Source organism: Oryx dammah, unplaced genomic scaffold (genome assembly GCF_014754425.2).
Source record: "Oryx dammah isolate SB20612 unplaced genomic scaffold, SCBI_Odam_1.1 HiC_scaffold_11, whole genome shotgun sequence".
Lineage (NCBI taxonomy): Eukaryota > Metazoa > Chordata > Mammalia > Artiodactyla > Bovidae > Oryx > Oryx dammah.
In genome coordinates, this window is record NW_024070195.1 from 34,728,533 (window position 1) to 34,750,721 (window position 22,189).

Sequence of the window (22,189 nt, forward strand, 5' to 3'; positions counted from 1 at the left end):
GTGTATCAGCCCCGTGACCACACCCAGTGGAGGTGGACACAGAGCTGTATCTACCCCCGTGTATCAGCTCGGTAGCCACACCCAGTGGAGGTGGACATGTGAGGAGCTGGAATTGTCGCCGGTCTCCTTCTTACAGGACGGAACGTGGCGAGGGTAGTCCCATGGCCCCCAGGAGGATTTCCCCAAAGGCCTCACACAGGCCACAGAGGCAGCGGGGTGGAGCATAACCAGTTTGTGTCTCAACAGTTTTAAAGCCTCACGGTTCTTTTGAAATGTCTCTGAAGGTTGTTGGAACTTTGTATAATTGCAGACATCTTTCACCTTTGGGCCTGACACCGAGGAGAGGGCTAAGCACCATGTCCCCCACTCTCCCCAGCCTGCCCCAAGCATCACCAGAGGCTACTTGGTGTTACACAGGAAGAACCTCAGTGTGGTGTTGCTTAATCTCATTTTTCTCTATTCCTATTTTTTCCACCCACTCCTGTTAGCCTCAACCCATAGACACTAGAAGGGCAGAGTGAATTGCGGGGAAGCGGTTGGAAGGAGGAGTAGCAAATGGAAGGCTTGAGAGCCCTTCTCTTGGGCCTCTCTCTTTGTGCTGGCCCTTGTATATTTGGTAGATGTCTTTGGATTTTTCTTTCTGCTGAGCCTTGGATGGCCGGGAGGTGCTTCAGACATTCTAAATGCCTCTTCTTCCCCAGAACTCATCACACACCCTCTGAGCTCCAGGCCCTCGAGCTCATGGTTCTTGCTACCTGGAAAACGCGCTCACCCTCTGCACTGCCTTGTTAGACACTAGGGAGCAGTGGGGTCTGTGGAGGATTCCACAGCTTCCCCTCCATCATGAGAGTTTCTGGGCTCCTGGTCTTTAAGCTGTGGGTTTGAATGTTACTTGGAGTAGGTGTGGCTGCTTGCCTTGGCAGAGACTCAGGAAGGAAGCAAGTAGCGGGTGGGTGACACAGCCTGGGTGAAAACTTAGAGGCAGGAGCCAGTGGAGACACTCAGGAGAGAGCAACTGTTCTGTGTGGCTGAAATGTGGGGACAAGGGGAGATGAAGCTGAAAAGGCCACCTGGGCCCCAGAAGGGACTTGACCGCTGCGCTTGGGCCTCTTTTCTACATAAGTTCTTGGGAAGTGCCGGGGCTTGGGTGTGGCTGGGGTCAGTTGTAGTGGTAGACTTGCCCTCTGGGAAGGCTGCAGAAGCCAAGACCTGACTGGGGAGAAATTGTGCATTTTTCAAAAAAGGAGATATTTCTGCATATCAGACTGGATCACGTTCTGGTACTGTGGCATCTTGATGCTATGTAGGTTTCAGAGATCAGATAATGCTTTGGTTCAGTTTTTAAACTTTCAATATTCTTTATTACATAAATAAGACATAATAAAGATAAGCAAAGAGAAAAAGGAAGTGAAATTAACGTCACCCATCATCCCGCCACCTAGATATGGAAACCATAAAATAACTTTGAGAGAATGAACACGGTACTCAACGAAATCTTGTGGCCAAAATACTTTGGCAACCTGATGTGAAGAGCCGACTCATTAGGAAAGACCCCCATGCTGGGAAAGATTGAAGGCAGGAGGAGAAGGGGACAACAGAGGATGAGATGGTTGGATGGCATTACTGACTCGATGGACATGAGTTTGAGCAAACTCCAGGAGTTAGTGATGGACAGGGAAGCCTGGCGTGCTGCAGTCCATGGAGTTGCAAAGAGTCAGACATGACTGAGTGATGGAACTGAACTGAACTGAAATATCATTTACGTTGAAAACTTGAGTATGGAGATTTCCCTGACACTTGTGTATTTACAAGGTGGAAGCAAACTGTAGGTGTATTTTGTAACTTGCTTTGTTTTATTCTGTGTGTGCATGTATGTGTGATTTTTATCCCACTTAAAAACTACATGCTTGCCTCAAACTCAGACTGAAGGGTATAAAGAGAAACCCCCTACCCACCTTCCCACTTCAGCCTCTAATTCCTCAAAGGTCGCCTCTTTCCGGTGCATCTTGGAGGCATTGTGCTCAGTGGAAGAAGTCAGATAAAGACACAAAACTGTATGATATCACTTCTATGTGAAATCTAAAAAATAAAACAAGCTAGTGAATATAATAAAAAAAGAAGCAGACACAAACAAGTGGTTGCCAGTGAGGAGCGGAAGGTGGGAGGGGTAAAATAGGGATAGGGGAGTAAGAGGTATAAACTATTAGCTATGAAATTACAAGGATATATTGTACAACACAGGGAATGTGGGCAATGTTTGTTTTATTATAACTGTACATGCAATATAACCTTTAAAAATTATGAATCGCTATATTGCACACTTGTAACTTATTTAATATTGTACAGTAACTAGACTTCAATTTAAAAAAAATTTCCAGTACGTCCTTGATGAGGGAGAGATTTGAAAGGGATAATTGTATGGAAGAATGAATTATAAATATTGAATTTTGTGACTCATATATATTAGTTGTCATGCATTGGTCAGGAGAAAGGCCAAGGGTGGGTTTGGAGGGACTGGGAAGTAGATTGTGGTCAAGGAAGGGGCTTTCAGAAATCAGTATTGTGGAGGTCAGGAAAGGGGAAGATGGAGGATTTTTGAGGCCTGGGTCGTATCTGGATTTGTCCTGTGGGTGCTGGTGAGGGGCAGGGTGAGTAGAGGTGAGTAAGACTGTGGACAGGGCCAGCTATGGTCCAGTCTTACCTCCTGGGCGTGGAGAGATGATTTGGGGTGGAGAGATGGCAGGCATGCAGATGAGCATGAGACGTGTCAGGAAGCAGTGGCAGTCACTGATAGATATTTATAAAAATACCCTTGTTTGACAAAATGAAAAGTTGGCATGTCTGTGTTAGTCCCCCAAATTAAAAAAAAAAAAGGTTTTAACAATTGGATGAATACGGAAAATCTGAGCGAGGCAGCAGAACTGGATGGGGGTTTGGAAACATCATATTTGGTTCAGGTTTTGTATCCGGCTATGCAACTTGGGGCTGCACCTTAATTTTTTTAGATCTCTGTTTCCTTATCTGCCATAGATCAGGAGTCCTCAACCCTGGCTGCACATTAAAATCACCAGGAAACTTAAGAGAAAAAATCAATGTCAGAGCCCCTGTACAGTCCAGGTGTATCCAAATCTCTGGGAGTAGGGCCTGGGAATTTTTTGTTAAATTTTCTTCCAGGTTGAGAATTTTTTAATGAGGCCAACGTTGAGCATCTCAGGATTAGGATCATCCTAATTGCACATTTTTGTCCTAAACTGTTACGATTCTACGTGTTATATCCTACAATGTGTTTCTTTCAGATACTGTGCACAAAATATTATAAGCTTCTTACATATGAAGAAATCTTACTTTTTATTAAAAAAAAAAAAAACACACAACTCCCCATAATTTTCATCAGGCCAATGGTATAATGTCAATGGCCTTTGTCCAGTACGTCAGAATCATAAACGTAGGTCAAATAATTGTTGACCCTGGAGTTGAAAGCATAGACTTTCACTTCTCATTCCCACATTTTTAAAAAGGTACTGACACCTCCATTTGTAAAGAAGACCCTGAAGAGTTCAGAGAGAAGACGTTACTGGAAATGTGTTTTGCTAGAAGAATTGTGTATACCGTAAGTTCAAAACGAGGAGGTCCAGTCTCGGGTGCCTTTATTGAATCTAAGTTCTACATGGAGTAGGAGGTGTTTAAAGAGAGTCGGTGCTGTTTTATCTTCACCATTGAAGTTTTTGGTTTTGTGTCTTCCTAAATGAGTCATTTTTTAAAAAGGAACCTAACTTGGGGAGGTGGGGAAACCACTGCTGGGAGGTGCCAAGGAGGGGGCGGGCACTGAGGTTGACAGTCAGGGAACTGAGTTCATAATTGGGTGGTTGACCCATGAGAGGTGGAGCTAAGGACCTGTCTGCAGAGGGCAGATCGGGACCAGTGGCACAGTTTGGTGGTAGTGATGCGGGAGCGGGGAGCAGGGTGGGGAGGTTGGGATGAAATGGTAATGATGTTGTTTATTAATTTACTAAGTATTTTCTGGAACACACCCGACAGACATAGGGCCTGGTATCAAGGCTCAATCCACATGTGCTAGGAAATTAAGAACAAAGGGGAAGGAGCTTTCTAGTTTTCACTTTAGCTGGGGATGGACACAAATCGTGGAGGTCAGGCATGTCTGTATTTCCTGCCTTTACAAGTAAGTGATCTGAAGTTACAGTGTCCCATACCAGTGTGAACAGTACAAGGGAAAATGTTAGTCCCAGGCAGGATTTCAGAGGAGGAAACATGGCTGCCTGGAGACCCCATGGTGGAGGGCCAAGGGGCCCTCCTGGGAGTCAACCAGATGTTGGTGGAGAGCCCTGTAGGACCGCCACACATCACTTCCTCATTCTGTGCTAATTTCTCCCACCTTCGAAATGATCTCAACACCTGAGTCCCCCAGATCCCTGAGAGCTGATCAAAGTGTCCACTGCTCCTGATGCCTGGGGAGGGAGGAGAGGGACAGAGTGTGGGGAGATGTCGACAGGCTCCGCGTGGAAGCCAGAAAACCAGGGCAGCTGTGTGGGATTGGTCCCTGTGCTTCGTATGAGAGGGGAGCACAAGGTGGGTGCTCTGGGCTCTGGGAGGAGTTGCGTGTCTGTGGAATGTTGACCACGCACGCTCCTTATTCCATACCTACCGCTGCCCCCCAGAAGTGCTCATTTCCATCTTTTCTGAGTGCTGTCAACCTCCTGCAGTTGAGCCAGCGTGTTTTCTAAGCTTGTCACAAACTTCCTGTTTAGGTCTGATCTGGGGCTTGATGTGTTTCGAAACCCTGACGCTGACAGAAGTCCAGCGCTTCTCTCTTCGTGGCCCCTTTTGTCCTCCTGCCTTTTGCTGATTTTGGCCATCCTTCTTTGCAAACCTTCCCCCTGGGAGATGCTCTCTAGCTTCTGCACTAGCTCCTCTTAGGGAGGGTGGAGAGCTGTGAGATCTGAAGGTTGGAAGACGGCGGAGCAGCACACTTATGGGCCCCTTATATAATGCCAGGAGCTGTGCTAGATGTTTTCCTGCATTTCTTGTTTTATTTAGGCTTCACATTAGCTCATGCAGAACCAGACTCAGAGAGAGGACGTGACCAGCATAAGTTGGACAGCCACTATGTGACAGGGTCAGGGTTTGATCCCAGGCTTGACTCAAGAGCTCCTGGTATTTCCACTGTGTCTCGAGGACCACACTGTGCCTTTGGTTCCATGGGTTTGGGGAGATCTTGATTTCTTAGTGGGCATCTTGGTGGACAGGATTGCCTTCCCCTCCATAGGTTCCTCTTGGACCCTTGTTTGTTTGTTTGTTTTTAGTTTGGAGTATAATTGCTTTGAGGGTTTCCCTGGTAACTCAGCTGGTAAAGAATCTGCCTGCAATGCAGGAGACCCTGGTTCAATCCCTGGATTGGGAAGATCCCCTAGAGGAGGGCATGGCAACCCACTCCAGTATTCTTGCCTGGAGTATCCCCATGGACAGAGGAGCCTGGCAGGCTACAGTCCATGGGGTCACACAGAGTTGGACACGACTTAGCAGCAGCAGCAGCAGCAGCAGCAATGTATATGTTTCAGTGCTACTCTCTCAATTTGTCCCACTCTCTCCATCCCCTGCTGTGTCCCCAAGCCTCCCGAGCCTTGTTATTCAGCTGCTGTCCATTCTGTCTGCATGGTGTGTGATCTGATGGCTCCTGAGTGCCTTGTTGACTTTCACTTTTCCCAACCATCCTCCTGCTTTGGCCCTAGAATTCTTAGAATTAAAAAAAAAAAAAAAAATATTGGGGTCTAGTTGCTTTACAACAGTTTCTGCTATGCAGCAAAGTGATTCAGCTATATGTATAATATATCCCCTCTCTTTTGGATTTCCTTCCCATGTAGGTCACCACAGAGCATTGAGTAGAGTTCCCGGTGCTGTACAGTAGGTTCTTATTAGTTCTCTGTTTTATACATAGTAATGTATTTATGTCGATCCCTGTCTTCCAATTCGTACCCCCCCCCCTTTCTCCCGCTGGTGTCAATACATTTGTTTTCTACATCTGTGTCTCTATTTTGGCTTTACAAATAGGTTCATTTGTACCATTTTTCTAGAGGGAATCTTAAGTTATTATTATTTTTTTTTTTTGCGTGGTCCCCAGCTGATAGCTGAAATGGGTTAAGGCCAACTCCCTATTTCCCAGAAGTGGAGGATCCTCTCTGCTACGTTTACCATCCTGCTGGGCACCGTGAACTCCATTCAGCCAGATTTGGCTTGCTCACATTTTAAGCTCTTCTCATGAAGAGGGAGGAAGATAGGATATCTGTGTAAGTGCAAGCAGATAGCTAAGCAGGGCTTCCAAGACCTTGAATATGCAGGAGGCGGGCAGAGAGCTCCATCAAACCATCCTCATTATTATCATGGTGGCTGTTACAGGGTGTTAGACTCTGGGGGCTCCTACAAAGGAAGAATAGTTACCCTTCCAAAACTTCAAGAAGCCCGTGTGTCCCTTCCCTTACCTGTCCCAGTTCTCTTGTATTTTCTTATATTTATACTTCTAGAAGTATATCATCTGCACTCTATCAGAATTGTTCTGTAGATCAAGTAACATCTACCCTTGTAGACTCTGTGTTGAGCAGTGGGCAATTCCAAGCATTCAACACATATATTAATTACAGGGGTGTACTCTCTACTCGGAAACTCAGGAGATGAACACTTGCCAAGAGAAGCTACATGCAGTGAACTCGCAAGAACATAGATTGCTCAGCAAGTTGGGACTCAAATAGGGTGCTCAGAGGGGTGGAGATATGGGGATGAGGGAGGGGTTGAATGCCTCAGCACTGGAACCTCGAGGGGAGCATGGGGTGGAGCAGAGCATGCATGTGGGAAACAAGATCAAAGAAGGATCCTTCCAGTTACATAGGACAGCAATGGGTAAAAACAGTGCTGTGAGCTGTTATAAATACTCTCCACATATTCAATAAGGAGAGAAAACAAGATCAGAAAAGAGAAGAAAAAAGAAGATGTTAAAAAAGAGTCCAGTGGAACTTTTAGAGCTGAAAGATACAGTATTGGAAACAAAAAACATACTGGATGAGATTAAAGTAGATGAGACACCAACTTGAAGTCATGGCAATAGAAACTGTCCAAGAAGAAGCACAGAGATATTTAAAACAAAAGGATAGCATTGACTTGTGGGACAACATGAAGTGGTCTAACATATCTGTAAGTGAAGTCTCAGTGGGAGAGGGAAAAATACTTGAACAAATAATGGAGAAAATTTTTCATAATTCTGTGAAGACTATACTTCAATGATTGGAAAACTATGACTTGCAGGTCGGCTATGGCCTGGAGCCTATTTTTGTATATAAAGTCTTATTGGAAAAGAAAAACCAAACAGACAATGGTGTGGGAAGGTTCATCTGGATATGTCCTCTGAACCAGGGGGGATGCTGGAAGGTCAGTTAGAAGATGTTTATTATATTAAATTTTAGGAATGAGATGTTGAGGCCTTGGACCAGGGTGGAGGCATGAATATAGACAAGAAGAAAGAGATGGAAGATTTCAGACCCCCAACTGGGATTTGACTTGCTGCCTGTGAGACCTTGAGCAGGTGGCTTGATTTCTCAGTTTTATCAAGTGTACGCAGACGTTCAGAACACTGCATGGGACTAGTGTGTGAGGGTTTTAACTTGGGTCGCGCCCAGCACACAAGTGTAAGAGGCAGGACTGGTGACTGACGGGGAAGAATGAGGGGAGCAGAGAATGAGGACTGAAAGGGTTGAATGTGGGGGCCTGGGAGAGTGAGGTAGCCCAGACAGCAAGCGGGGGCGCTGTGTGGGGTCCCAGCATTCTTCAGTTGGAAGAAGGCCCTTCTCCTAAACCCAGGCTGCCACGGGCCTGTCTCAGAAACCCACAGCCACATGGACTGTGCGTGTCTGAGCCCACGGCCTCTCAACTGCGACCTCAGTGATGCTGGCCTGTGACCTGCTCGCTCCCGTCAGGGTCGGCACTGGGTGATGTGAGGGAGACCTGTGGGGGTGCTGGGTTTCAGGGCTGACCCTGAGAGACGTTCCCCACCGTCCCCACTCCCTCCAGTCCCCCTCCTGTCTGTCCTTGGTCACTCAGGAGACAACCTGCCTTCCGTGATTTCAGCCCCTCGCTCAGCAGCAAGCCCACTCAGGTTCTCACCTCCCCCGTCGTGCCATGATCTCCAGCTGGGCTCATCCCAGCTTGGTTTCCTTCCACTCAGGAGGACACCCCCCTCTTCCTCCTGGCTAGAGGGAACCTTCTTCCTGCACCCGGGGACTCACTCCTGCAGTTCCTGAGACCTCACCCCCTCCAGTCATGTGCTGGAGTCTTTCCTCAAACCTTCACTCCCTCTTTGTCTCTTTCCTCTCTCCTTCCTTCCTGTTCTTTCCCAGACGGAAAGAACCTACCCTTGGGTTTTGGTCCTTTACTGAGGCAGCCTGCTCAGGCCGGCTTCTGCCATTGGGAGGTGTGAGGGGTGCAAGGGAGGATGCAATGGGTTTGCTGCACGGGCTCCTGCTTCCACATGAACTGCTCTCCCCACGACGTCACCTGTGGTCTCCATGTGACCACACCCAACAGACACTTTGGTCCTTATCTTTCTGGAGCCTTTGCTACTTCTGACACTGGGGACAACTTCCTCCTTCTTGCAACTCTCTTTTCTCTTGCCTTCTTTCATTCTGCAGATAAACCTCTCAGCCACTAGTTCTTGAGCATCTCCTCTGTGCTGGGCTCTGGGGCATACCATAATGCCAGGTCTCTGCTTTCAGGGAGTTTCTGATCTAGTGTGAGGGGAGATGGATAAAAATATAAATAAAAGTCAGGTGGTGATGAGCGTAACAAGGAAAAATACATCAGGGAAGGGGGATGGGTGCTGGGGTCGTTAGGAGGGTCTTACTGAGAAGGTGACATTATCATGGAAACCTGAAGGAAGTGAAGCATGCCTGGAGGAAGAGTATTCCAGGCAGGGGACAAGCATATGCAAAGGCCCTGGGGTGGGAGCCTGCTTGGGATGTTAGAGGAAGCCATTGTGTTTGGAGGAAACTGAAGGGCAGAGTAGAAGAGAAGGGTTCAGGGAGGAGGCTGGGCCAGGTCGTGTGAGTCTTGTGGGACATTTCAAGGACTTTGCCTTTTACTTTGAGAGAGATGAGACACTCTAGGAATGTTTTGGGCTTCCCAGCTGGTACTAGAGGTAAAGAACCCATTTGCTAATGCAGGAGATATAGAGACATGGGTTCGATCCCTGGGTCGGGAAGATCCTCTGGAGGAGGGCATGACAACCCTCTCCAGTATTCTTCCCTGGAGAACTGCAAGGACAGAGGAGGCTGGCAGGCTACAGTCCATGGGGTCGCAAAGAGTCAGACACGACTGAAGCGACTCAGCACGCACACAGGAATGTTTTGAGCAGAAGAGTGATTTTTAAATGATCACTGGAGGCTGTGAGGAGCCTAGGGTATTAGTCTGCTAGTATTCCAGTAACAGAGTACCACAAACTGGGTGGCTTAAACAGCAGGAATTTATAGTCTCATTGTTCTGAGGCCAGAAGTCCGAGAACAAGATGTCTGCAGGGCAACACTGCCTCGCAGGCTCTAGGGAAGGATGAGATCCAGGCCTCTCTCCTAGCTTCTGGTAATTTCCTGGCTTGTGGCAGTGTGACTCCAGTCTTCACATGGTGCTGTCACTGTGTAGGTGTCTGTGTCCAAGTTTCCCCTTTTTGTAAGGACACCAGTCATACTGGATTAGGGACCCACCCTGCTCAATGTTGAAGAAAGAAATGGCAATCCACTCCAGTGTCCTTGATTGGAGAATCTAATGGATAGAGGAGCCTCGTGGGCTGCAGTCCATGGGGTTGCAAAGAGTCGGGCACGACTGAGCGACTAACACACTTACTACTTAGTGTGTGATGTATGACCTCAGCTTAACAGCTCACGACATTGGCCCTATTCCAGATAAGGTTATGTCCTGAGGTACTGGGTTTAGGACTTTCATGTAGGAATTGTGGGGAGACACAATTCAACCTGTAACACAATTCAACCCACAGTATATGGATTATAGACAGGCAAGGGTGGAAGTATGGGGACCAGCTAGGAGGTTAGAGCAATATGCTAATAAGAGAAGCTTTTTGGACCAAAGTGGTAGCCGTGGAGGTGGTGAGAGTCTGCATGTATTTTGCAGATAAAGCTGACATCATTTGCTGATGGGTTGGACATAGGGTGTAAGCAAAAGAGGGGAGTCCCAATGACTCTTGGATTTGGGACCTGAGTGACTAGAAGTTTAGAATTGAGCAGTCCATCCTTAGCTGCTTCTTCAGTCCCTCCTGGTTGATATGATCTGTCCCCAAGGTGAAGCCAGATATCCTGAATGTGCTTTCTGGGTCACCCCTACAGGCCCTGGCTCTGGAGGATGCTGAAGGAGGAAGACACAGAAGCAGGACGACCCTGAGAGATTAAGCCTCTTAATCGTGAAACAGGTAGCTTCTCTGACATTCTGGGTGTTTGAATGCTCGTTTCTTTGATCCTTGTGGTGTGGAAAATGCCCCATGGAGGGGAGGTCAGCTGCGCTGGGCCTGGACGCCCATGTGCGTGCGTGCATTCCAGGCAGATTCTTTACCTTCTTCACCACTAGGGAAGCCCCCTCAGGGGTGGATATCCAGGCGCAAATGGAAAACACCTGATTGACCAAGAGATGCGCTCTTAATATATTCTCACTTGGAATATATTAAAAGGGATGTTCTACTTTAGAACTCAAATAGGGCTTTTTGTTGATTCGAGTGAGTGAAACTTTGTATTATTGGGTCAGCTACATGGAACTGATCGTTGGCTATGGAGGCTGGAAGGAGCCCAGAAACCCTCCAGTCAAACTTTACCCTTTCTAGAGTTGAAAAGACACAGGGAGATCAAGTGACTTGCTCACGGCCACTCATTAGTTCATGAAAGTGTTTCTTGAAAGTCCGTTATATTTTCTCAAGAAAAACAACACAAAACCACTGGAAACAGGGAGAAGCAAAATCTGAGCAAGTGCTAGGAAAAAACTGTGGATGAGTGCTTATTTCCCACTTCTCAGTTTGGATTCTTTGGGGTTGTGAATGTCATAAAATGGAACTCAAAGGGGCTCCCACAGCACAGGGAATTAAGTGGCTTGTACCAGCAAAATGCAGAGATGGGATGGACTAATACATGTGTGATAGCTCAACTTGTCATCAGCAGTCCAGTTTCTTCCCTTCTCTCAGCTGCTTTTCCATGGTGTCAGTGCGTCCCAGGGCTTGCTTTTCGCCTGGAGGCAAAATGGCCACAGAAGTTTCTGAGCTTATTGTTGCATACCCCTCCAGCCAGAAGGAAAGAAGCATCCTTTCCAGTAACTCTTTAAAAGACCGAGAAAGTATTTTTTCCAGAAGTCCCGCCCCAGAAAGCCAACCCTGGCGCTTCATTGGCCTGAACTGAGTTTCCCCCTCCCCCCGTTGATTGACAGGGACGGGAGCTATTTCCTAATTGGCTTATCCCTACACTGGGTGATATGTCAGCTTCCCTCAGAGCACCGGGGTTGGGGAAAGCACAGGTCTGGATACTGTTGTGGGAGGCGGGAAATGGGCCTGGGGAGAATGACAAATGATATCTATTATATTGTATAATCTATAGACTAGCTACTAATTGTTGGGGTAACAGTGAGAGGAAACTCACTCTTAGATAGTGGAAGTCTGAATTTTAAAGTGTTTAACATAGCATAGTTTCAGACAGAACCTTCTCAAACAGTTCCTGTTGGAAGTCTTGCAACTGATCTGCTTTTCAGTATGTCTTAGAACATAGGACCTTCTAGGAGGTTAACTATGCCTTGTACAATGCTGTTTTATTTTTAATATGCTTATTCAACCTTTTTATAGCCAGAATAAACACTGTACTCGAATTCTGAGTTAATGGAGATTAAATTACAGTAATGAAGTTGCTCTTCTATAACCTCATCTATAAGATGGAAATAAGAAAAGCACTTTCTTTATAGGTTTGTTATTAGGATTAACTGAGGTAATCTAAGCAAAGTGCCCAATGGCCCAGTGGCTAGCCCAATAAATGTTATCTCTATTAGCTTCATATAACTCAAAATATTGTCATATTTACATGTTTATGTGCATGTTTAATCTAGGAAATTAACTCTTTACAACAAATATATGTCACTGATTAGCTCAGTTAGAGACAAGGTAAGTGAAGGTATTAAAATATTTAGTGTTTATGGATTTTTAAACTTTTTTTATAATTAATTTTGGGGGAAAAATTAAAGAAAAATTTAAGTAGCACACTGTTAAATTAAATGTAGCTCAGTTGGTAAAGAATCCACCTGTGATGCAGGAGACCACAGTGTGATTCCTGGGTTTGGATGATCTGCCAGAGAAGGGATAGGCTACCCACTCCAGTATCTTTGGGCTGCCGGAGAAAGGATAGTCTACCCTCTCCAGTATCTTTGGGCTGCCGGAGAAGGGACAGGCTACCCACTCCAGTATCTTTGGGCTGCCAGAGAAGGGATAGGCTCCCCTCTCCAGTATCTTTGGGCTGCTGGAGAAGGGACAGGCTACCCACTCCAGTATCTTTGGCTTCCCTGGTGACTCAGTTGGTAAAGAATCCGCCTGCATTGCGGGAGCCCTGGTTTCAATCTCTGGGTTGGGAAGATCCCCTGGAGAAGGGAAAGGCTACCCACTCCAATATTCTGGCTTGGAGGATTCCATGGACTGTAGAGTCCATGGGGTCACAAAGAGTTGGATACGGCTGAGTGACCTTCACTTTCACTTTCATAATCCCTGGAAAATAGGGAATTTTAACTTTATATGTTAATGTATTCTTGGTTGAAAAAAAATCTTGTAAGTAGCTGAGAGCCTGTTATGACCAACTGATTTTCTTGCCGGTGTTCTCTGTTTGGAGGTTCTGGAGGGGCAGGTGGCCCTCCTCAGCTTTGGCTTCCCACAGTTGAGCTTTCCTGGGTGGATGGGATGGACTTTAAGATCATCTGGATTGGGTGAGATGCTACTGTAGAGAGAAGCTAGCCTTGGGCTTTTATTTCAGTGTGGATTGTTCTCGAGAGCCTTGGGTGCCATCAGGCTGACCTCAGAATTCTAGGAGCTGAAGGGTCTTGTTTTGGGGTTCCCAGATCAGTGGTGGGAAGAACACAAGTTGGCACAGGACCCTGAAATTGATTTCTGAAATAAGAGGTGATAACTGTGAGGATGCAGGATGGATAGGGCACAGTGAGGGGCTTATGGATGGAGGGAAAAGTTCCAGAGTTACCAGGAACTTACAGACCACAAATTTATAAACCATAAAAATGTTCATTCTCTCCCCTGCCGAACACTGACTTAGATTTTCTGTAGGTTGTTTGTTGCCCTGAAGACTGGCTGGTCACCATGGTGATAAAGTAGATGAGAACTGGTGATAACTGAATGACTGACCTTAAATTCCTTGGTTTGGAGGATGCTGTAGAGAAGTGATCCTCAAATGTACAATAGATCGCCTGGACCAAGAAACTACAAAAAAGAATTGAGGGGATTAGCTTAAGGCTACCAATTTTTTTTATTTCGCAAGAACAATTTCATAAAAGAAAGGACCATCTTGTTGCTAAAATGGTAGGAAAGAGACATTCTAAGGAGTAGAGTCTTTACGTTGAAAACATTCAGCTTTGGGAATGATTATTGCACTCTTCTTATTTTTCTGGCAACACCTGTGAAAACAGTGTTAAAGGTGGATTCTTCCTTGCAACTGTGCCTAACAGGTGTTGGGGATATATGGAGTTGCAATCCACTCCAGTACTCTTGCCTGGAAAATCCCACGGACAGAGGAGCTTGGTAGGCTTTAGTCCATGGGGTCGCAAAGAGTCGGACACTACTGAGCGAGTTCACTTTCATGCAACTGTACGGAGAAAAATCATAGTTTTAGGAAGCTTCTTATGGAGCCTAGGCATTCACTGACATCATGTCTTTATTTGATTTAAAGGGACAGGAGAAATTCACTTAAACACAAGTTTTGATAAGCCCAACTCATTTTCTAAAAGAAGAGGAGCTATTTACTCTCAAGTCATTAACTTAGAATTGTTAGTTTAATTTTCCACTGATAGGAAGAAGATCTTGCAGTAAATAAATAGTTCAAATGAAAAGGCATGTCAGTAGTTTTTTCCTTTTCTACCACTTATCACTGAAAATGGCAAATTTGTTCAGTTTCCTTTGGTTTTCAGTGGTGTGCTGTGTTTCTGTGTGTGCGTAGTCCCTGGCACACACACACACACACACACGCACACACACCTGGCACACACACACACACACAGAAAACTTAGTTTGGTCTGAAAGGCCTCAGAAAGGAAAGGGTACTTTTGAGAAAAGCAGTGTGTCCACCAGTCAGTTGCTAATAAGTGTTAGTACTTGTAGCAGCAATTATGTCTTGGAGCTGTCAAAAGAGGGTGACTTTTTAAGATGCCTTTGAAGTCATTAAAAAATAAAAAACACCAAACATACACCCAACCGCCCCTAGCATCCAAAATAGCAATAAAATGTTTCTCATTCTGCTTTGCTTCACCTGCCTGCATGGCTTTGACACAAATACGTTTTGCCTTCCAGCCCAGGATTAAGCTTCTGTGTGGGGCCATGACTGGTATGAGGGGAGAAAAAGATTGCTCGCTGTGTCTGTGTGAAACCCTGAATGGAATCGTGGAATCTTAGCGCCAAAGAGGGTTGTGAGGTTTCTGCCCTCCTGCCAGGCTATCCTGACACTCATCACCTTGACTGACGGAAGGGCACCTAATCCTAACGTTGCGTGGATCTCTAATGTTTCGTGGGTCCTCTGTAGAATTCACATGTGTCTTCAAGAAAAAGCAGGGCTGCCTGGGTGGCACTAGTGGTTAATAGTGCGTGCGTGTGTGCTAAGTCGCTTCAGTCGTGTCCCACTCTTTGCGACCCTACGGACTGTAGCCCGCCAAGCTCCCCTGCCCATGGGGATTCTCCAGGCGAGAATACTGAAGTGGGTTGCCATGTCCTCCACCAGCGCATCTTCCCGACCCAGGGATCGAACTCACGTATCTTGGGGCTCCTGCATCGCAGGTGGATTCTTTACCGCTGAGCCACCTGGGAAGCCCAGTGGTAAAAGTACCCTCCTGCTAATGCAGGAGACTTAAAAGATGCTGGTTTGATCCCTGGGTTGGGATCAAAAGTCATTTGGGATCAAGCAGACCGCTCTAAGCAGACACGCGTGTGTGCAGTGATTGCCCGGTTCACCGCCTCATTCCTGGCTACAGTGTCACTGGAGTCCTATTTGCATTGTCCCATATGCTCATACGGCACCGTCCTTGCATGGTCGAGTAGACGCTCGGTCTTAACTGGTTCAGACTCCGTGCCTCTTGTTTCTCCTAAGGCGAATCTCCACAGCAGGCTGTGCCGTCTGCACAGCTGCAGCTTGGTGTGCGTCTGGGCTGACATTACCGCAACCCTCTTGTCTTAGTTGGCTTGGGCTGCCATAGTGCCAAAATATCATAGACTGGGTGGCTTAAATAATAGAAGTTTATTTCTCACAGTTTTGGAGGCTAGGAAGTGCAAGATCAAGGTGCTGGCAAGGTAGGTTTCATTCTGAGACCTCTTCTCTTGGCTTCTAGGCGGCCGCCATCTTGCATGCTCACATGACCTCTTTGTGGAGAGAGGAAGCTCTGTGTCTCTTCCTCTTCTTCCTCTGCTTTTTTTTAAAAGAAATTTTTTTGTTTGATGTGGGCCATTTTAAAAAGTCTTTACTGAATATGTTACAATATTGCTTGTTTTAAGTTTTGCTTTTTTTTGGCCACTAAGCATGTGGAATCTTTTGGTCCCTGACCAGGGACCAAACCTGCACCCCCTGGTTTGAAAGGGGAAGTCTTTACCACAGAACTATAAAGGAAGTCCCTCTTCTTATAAGGACACTTTTCCTATCATGGGGGCTCCACCCTTGTGGCTCATTTTAACTTAATTGACTCCTGAAGGCCCCGTCTCCTGATCCCATCAGATTGGGGGTTAGGGCTTTAACATAAGAATCTGGGGGCGTGGGGACAAACAGCCCATAGCAATGCTCCTGGAAGGTCCAAGAGCCCTGCAGTAAGCAGAGGAGGCCTTAGTTACAAGTGTTCCTTGCTGTGGGAGAGGTGCAGTGTTCCCAAGCTGGCTCGAGCAGATGGTTCTGTGGACTAGAAAGTTGGACGACATTTACCGCAGAGTTGGAGGGAGCCTGCAGGAGCCTGGGGATTTCCTTGTCTTTTCGGAGCTTTGATTTCTTAGTTTCATATGTCAGTGGTAAAGTTGTGGTTGCCAAACTTGGTCAGCCTCAATGAAATCTGGATGGTTTAGCACTCAGTATTCCCATGAAGTATTCTATAACGTGGTGGGCCTCTGAAAAGGAGGCTCTTGGAACCAAAGCCTGGGAAAATGGGTTATTTCTTAGCACTTAATCATTTTGGGCATTTCTTCCTGTTTCATGGGGGGAAGAAAAGGCAGTAAATTAAAATAAAACTACTCCCTGTTTCATGAGAGATCAGTATCTTACAGTGTCATTTTAAATGTATGCAAACACACTAATGTCCATGTGGACATAGATGTGCACACAGGAACATACACACACACATGCCAGGTGGAATATTTTTTTGTTTGTTTTTTAAATGTTTTTATGGAAGGATAATTGCTTTACAGAATTTCGTGGTTTTCTGTCGTACGTCAATAAGAATCAGCCATAGGTACACCCATGTCCCTTCCTTCCCAAACCTCCCTCCCATCACCCTCCCCATCCCACGCTTCAGCCTATCCTTTGAAAATTCTTTTAAACTTTCAAAGAACCGATAATTTCTGTGTTGTATAAAATGTTCCAGGGTTTAGAAGAAAGATGGAAAACTTCCAGATCCTATTTTCAAGCAAACATGACCCTGATAACAGATCTGGCAAGTCCCCAAAGGGAGGCTCTATACCAATCTTGCTTAGGAATGTGAAAATATGAGATAAAATTCTAGTGAGTAGATTTCAACACTAGAGCATGTGAGTGTTCTACCATACCCAAGTCAGTTGTATTCCCGGAATGTAGGAATGGCTTCATAGACATTATATTTTCATTTGATTCATGAAATGGTTTAAGTAAAAATATGTAATAATCTTATTAATATCAAAAGTACATTCAATCAATTCAACTTCTAATTTCAGCAAACCACTTAAAAAGGAGGAGTGCACTATGTAAGATGACCATTCCTTAATCTGATAAGGAAAATTGAGTTCATGGAGTCCACTGGCTTTATACTTTATTGGAGCCCCAGAAAGGTATCACTGGATATGAACTGAGATCAAAGCAAAAAGCCAATGCAGAAAGTTATAAAAATAGTAACTTTAGAGAATAAATCCTGTAAAGAAAATAGTAAAATAATCATTAACTACAGATTGCTTATTTGTAAATTAAGAGTTAAAGAGACTTACTAAAAACCTTATTTCTAAATGGTGAGATTCAAATTAAGGATTTGGATACTTGTGGAATTGGTTCATGAGTCTAAGGCCATTCCTTTCAAAAGTCTCATCAGGATTTAAAAAAATTTCACCAGATGGTTCTGAGTCTATTTGGAAAAATACATAGATGAGAACCTCAAGGGGAATTATGAAAATGGTTTTGGAGGAAGGGAGTTAGATCTACTGGATATTAAAATATATAGCACTCCCAGATATTAAAGTGCATTATGAAGCTTTTGTAATTAAAATACTGTGGTGCTAGAAGGAAAGGGGGAAGCAGATAAGTGAACTGGGATAGTCCAGAAATAGACTCCCACAGATATAATTTAATAAATTATAAAGAAGTCATCACAAATCAGTGGGAAAAGGAAAATTATTCAATAAATAATTTTGATGCCTAGTTAGCAATTTGGAAAAAATCATTTGACTTCATCCAAATGAATTACAGATGGATTAAACAATTCAGTGCAAAATCTAGATGCATAGGAAATCAATAGAATTGAATATTGCTTAGAAGCAAAAGAAAAACACTAAAAAGGGAAAAGAATAGTCCATCAAGCTACAGGATAGTCAAAGATTTCTTCATGTAAAAAGCCAGTGAGGAAACAATAGCCTGGGAAAGGTAACTAACAAATTACTCTTTCTTATGTGCTCAACAAATTACAAAAGAAGACACTGAAGCCTGGGTAGAGCACTGGAAAACCTAAAGAGAACACTAAGCACATATATGGAACATGTTCAGTTTTGCAACAAGAGACATGTAGAATAAAACAGCAGTAAAGTACTATTTTAACAAATTAGCAAAACAACCCATTGTTTAATGATAACCTCAATTCTGATATTATTACATTATTATGAAGCCATTTTACAATGTATTAAGGAGCTGTATTATTCATTCACACATTTGATCCAGTAATACCACTTCTGTGGACTATCTTTCCACATCCCCCTCCAAAAGAGATAATACAAAATATTTAATATGCTGTTTAGACAGTGATGCTTCCCTGATGCATTGTTTACAAAGCACACACACACAGACATTCACACAATTAATGTCCAACAGTTGGGTAACTATAAAATTAAATAGTTCTTCTCTCAGCATAATACTCTACTATAATGAATAATTATTTTCAGGGTACGTAGCATTGTGACAAGATATTTACAATATAATTTTATGTGCAGAAATTGCAGTATAAACTGTGGCATAGTCTTACTGTGGAATATAGCTATATCAGCTGTGCTGTTAAAATGAATGAACCATAGCTGCTATGACAACACAGAAGGATCTCAGGAATATAACATTAAATAAAAAAGCAAGTTGCACAATAGCTGCAGTATGATTCCAGTTACATAAGGTTTAGATGCACGCAAAACCAATGATATAGTGTTTATACCTCCACATGCATGTGACAAGACCTATAAGGCCAAGTGAGTGTAAACAGAGATTCAGGGTAGTGATGGGGGGCAAGGCTAGGATGAAGGAGCAGCCCATAGAGGTGAGCTAGGAGCATAGTAAAATTCTCTTCCTTATGCTGGTCTACGGACACACCTGCATTTATTATTGCTAGTTTTTAATACCCTTAATAGAAACTGCAGATATTTTAAATGCACTTAATGTTAACTAAAGGAATATGAAAACCAGTATTCACTGATTACAATCAGGTACAAAATGTGTATCTCTAATAATGATGGTGGGCTTCCCAGGCAGCTTAGTGGTAAAGAATCCACCTGCCAAGCAGGAGACTTGGGTTTGATCCCTGAGTCAGGAAGATCCCCTGGAGAAGGAAATGGCAACCCACTCCAGTATTCTTGCCTGGGAAATCCCATGGACAGAGGAGCCTGGAGGGCTACAGTCCATGGGGTGGCAAAGCAGTCGGTCACAACTTAGTGACTAAACAACAACAATAAAGATGGTACGGAGTGTATAGGTAACAGCGATTGTTTCCTTCATTCACTTTCTCTCATTTCCATATTTTCAATTATGTGCTTACATTATTTTTAAAAAGGGAAGGAAAATTGAAGACAAATGCAGTTGGAGGATGACGTAAGCTTCCTCCATTGGAGGGTATGCCATTGCTCAGAGGGTGGTGGACTGATTTATAGCTCTGAGGCAGAAGGGGAGATGGATTTCAACTGTAAAAGGAAAGTGTTTGAAAAATAGATCAGTCCATCAATAGTTACTGAGCATCTTTCCTATAAGATAGCACTGGCTTCGCCTGCCTTCCAAAAAAATTTTGGACACTGAGTTTTGATGAATTGCTGAAATGGGTGAATTAGAAAGACTGGTGTTTCTTTGAATTCCTTAAAAAAAATTGTTTTTAGCTTCATTGTTTTGTCTGATTATAAAAATAATGCAGTTGATTTTAAGTAGTCTTATAAAAAATATAATAGAACCTGAAGTAGATTAGACATTTAAACTATATCTCAGTTGAAATTAAATACAGGAAATAGAGAAGCCTGTTAAAAGACACCACAGGGATTTGATCAGGAAGTTATTAGGAGCTAAGACCCATATTTTCTCAGTAAATAAAATGGCATGGAAAAGAATGGGGGCACTATGTAATAAATTTTACAAGAGTCAAAAGACATTAACCAGATACAAATGTTAATCTTGTTTGGATCTTGATATAAATAAACCAACTGTAAAAAAGCATTTATGAGATAACTGGAGAAATTGGGACACTGACTAGATATTTGATATAAGAAATTATTAATTTTTAGATGTGATATTGTTATTATGAGTATATTTTTAAAATACATGCTTAAGATTTTTGGCAATGAAATATTGAATATTTACTTTTAAATAGTACAGTGGAGAGTTTAAGTATGTTAATTATAAAAAGTCCTTATGTCTCAGGTATATTCATCCAGGATTTACCTTAAAATCATCCAGGGATAGGGGGCATCTAGAGACATGGATGAAATATTGTCAGCTATGTATAATAATAAGAGCTGGGCCGTGGGTAAGCATATTCTTGCTACTTTTGTGTATGTTTAGTTTTTGCTATAATAAAACATAAAAATAAACATAGAAGAGTATTGAGAAGGAAGTGAAGGTTACCCATAATCCCACCCCTGGGAGAGAACTACATTTTGATAAAAATCTCGCTGTACTTTCTCTGTATGCACTTATACATTTCTATACATATATACTTTTAAACAATTAAGAAAGTATACTAACTGTATTGTTTTGTACTCTGCTTTTTTATATTGTGGTCACTGTTGTGCACATTTAGGTCTTCATCATAATTTAAAATTATTATTTATTATTCCAGTATGTGAATACACACACATGCCATAGGTCATATATCTAACAAGTACCTTACAGATGAGGGTCTAAGTTGTTTCGTTTTTTTCACTATTTAAACAATTCTGCATATGTGCTTATTTCTTTTGACAAATACATAGAAGGTCAAAGATATTTTTAAAAGCTTTTCTTTCCTATCATGCCAAACTACTGAAAATATGATACTATTTTGAACTCCCTCCATTTTATCATAATCTCAGCCACATTAGATGCTATATTCACAGTCTTGTAAATGTTTGCCAATCTGATAAAAGGATAAAGATTATCTTATTTTAATTTGCATTTATTTGATTATTAGTGAATTTTCATAAGGTATGTTAGTATTTTCTGTTTTGTGGCTGGGTGTTTATATCTTTCACCCCAATGATTGTATTTATCCCTCATTTATTGTTTCCTAAGTGCTCTTTACATATTAATAGTTATAAATATTTCATGTATTATGTAAATTGCAATATTTCCTAGTTTGTTGTCATTTAACTTTGGGTCATTTTTGAACAGTCGTTTGTCTGGAATTGCTTTAGTAGATTTTTAAATGTTATACATCTGGGTTTTTTTTGTTTTTTTTTTTTGAGTCTTTGTAACTTTATAAGTTTTAATTTTTGTTACCTTATTAAGTACTTTAATAGAGATTTCATTACATAGCATGCCCTCTAAAGTTTGCTTTTTTATTTTAATAGCTTTATTGGTTATCAAATAAGGCGTGTTTGTGGTGGAAAGAATACACTTGAAAATTTACCTTATACTTTATCATACAGTGCATCAGATAAAATTTGGTAATTTACCTTTCAGTAATTTTTCTCTATGTGTGTATTAGTTAGAGTAACAGTTGCTGAAGACACAAAACCCCAATTATAACTTCACACAGTAGAGGTTTCTTACTCAGTCCAGAATAAATGCTCCTGATTGGTGGTGAGTCCTCCAATGAGAAGTTCCATCTTATGACTCTTTCATCTGCCAGGGCTTTGGGGTCTCTGCCTCTATTGAGTTAGCCAAAAAGTTCGTCTGGGTTTCCTGTAACATCTTATATAGTTGGCAGATGAAAGAAAACTTGCTGCCTCAGCCTGGAAGTGAGCCACCTCTCCTCTCTTCTGCCTCTATTCCATTAGTGGGAATAGTCACTTGGAGCCATCTGGATACAAGGGATGCTGGGAAATGAAGTCCCTGGCTGGGCAGCTGTTTTCCAGTGAAAACCTTACAGTCTGGAAAGAGGAATATGAATATTTGTTCGACTTTTAGCTGAATCTGCCATTTATTGCATTTATAATGCATATAAATATATACTGTATAAATAGGTGTGCTCAATCGTGTCTGACTCTGCCTGTAGCCCGCCAGGCTCCTCCGTCCATGGAAAATTTTCTTACTGGAACAGGTTGCCGTTTCCTTCTCCAGGGGATCTTCCCAACCAAGGGATC

At 43.3% G+C, this 22,189-nt stretch overlaps 1 protein-coding gene across 1 annotated transcript in view; it reads left to right on the plus strand.

Moving 5' to 3' along the window:
• The window catches only part of TRERF1 (transcriptional regulating factor 1), a 207,427-nt gene that overhangs the window by 73,702 nt on the left and 111,536 nt on the right, over positions 1-22,189 (plus strand). Inside the window, exon 3 of the mRNA XM_040249682.1 lies at positions 10,392-10,474. The gene's annotated coding sequence lies outside the window, so the exon portion shown is untranslated. The remainder of the gene's footprint in view (positions 1-10,391; positions 10,475-22,189) is intronic.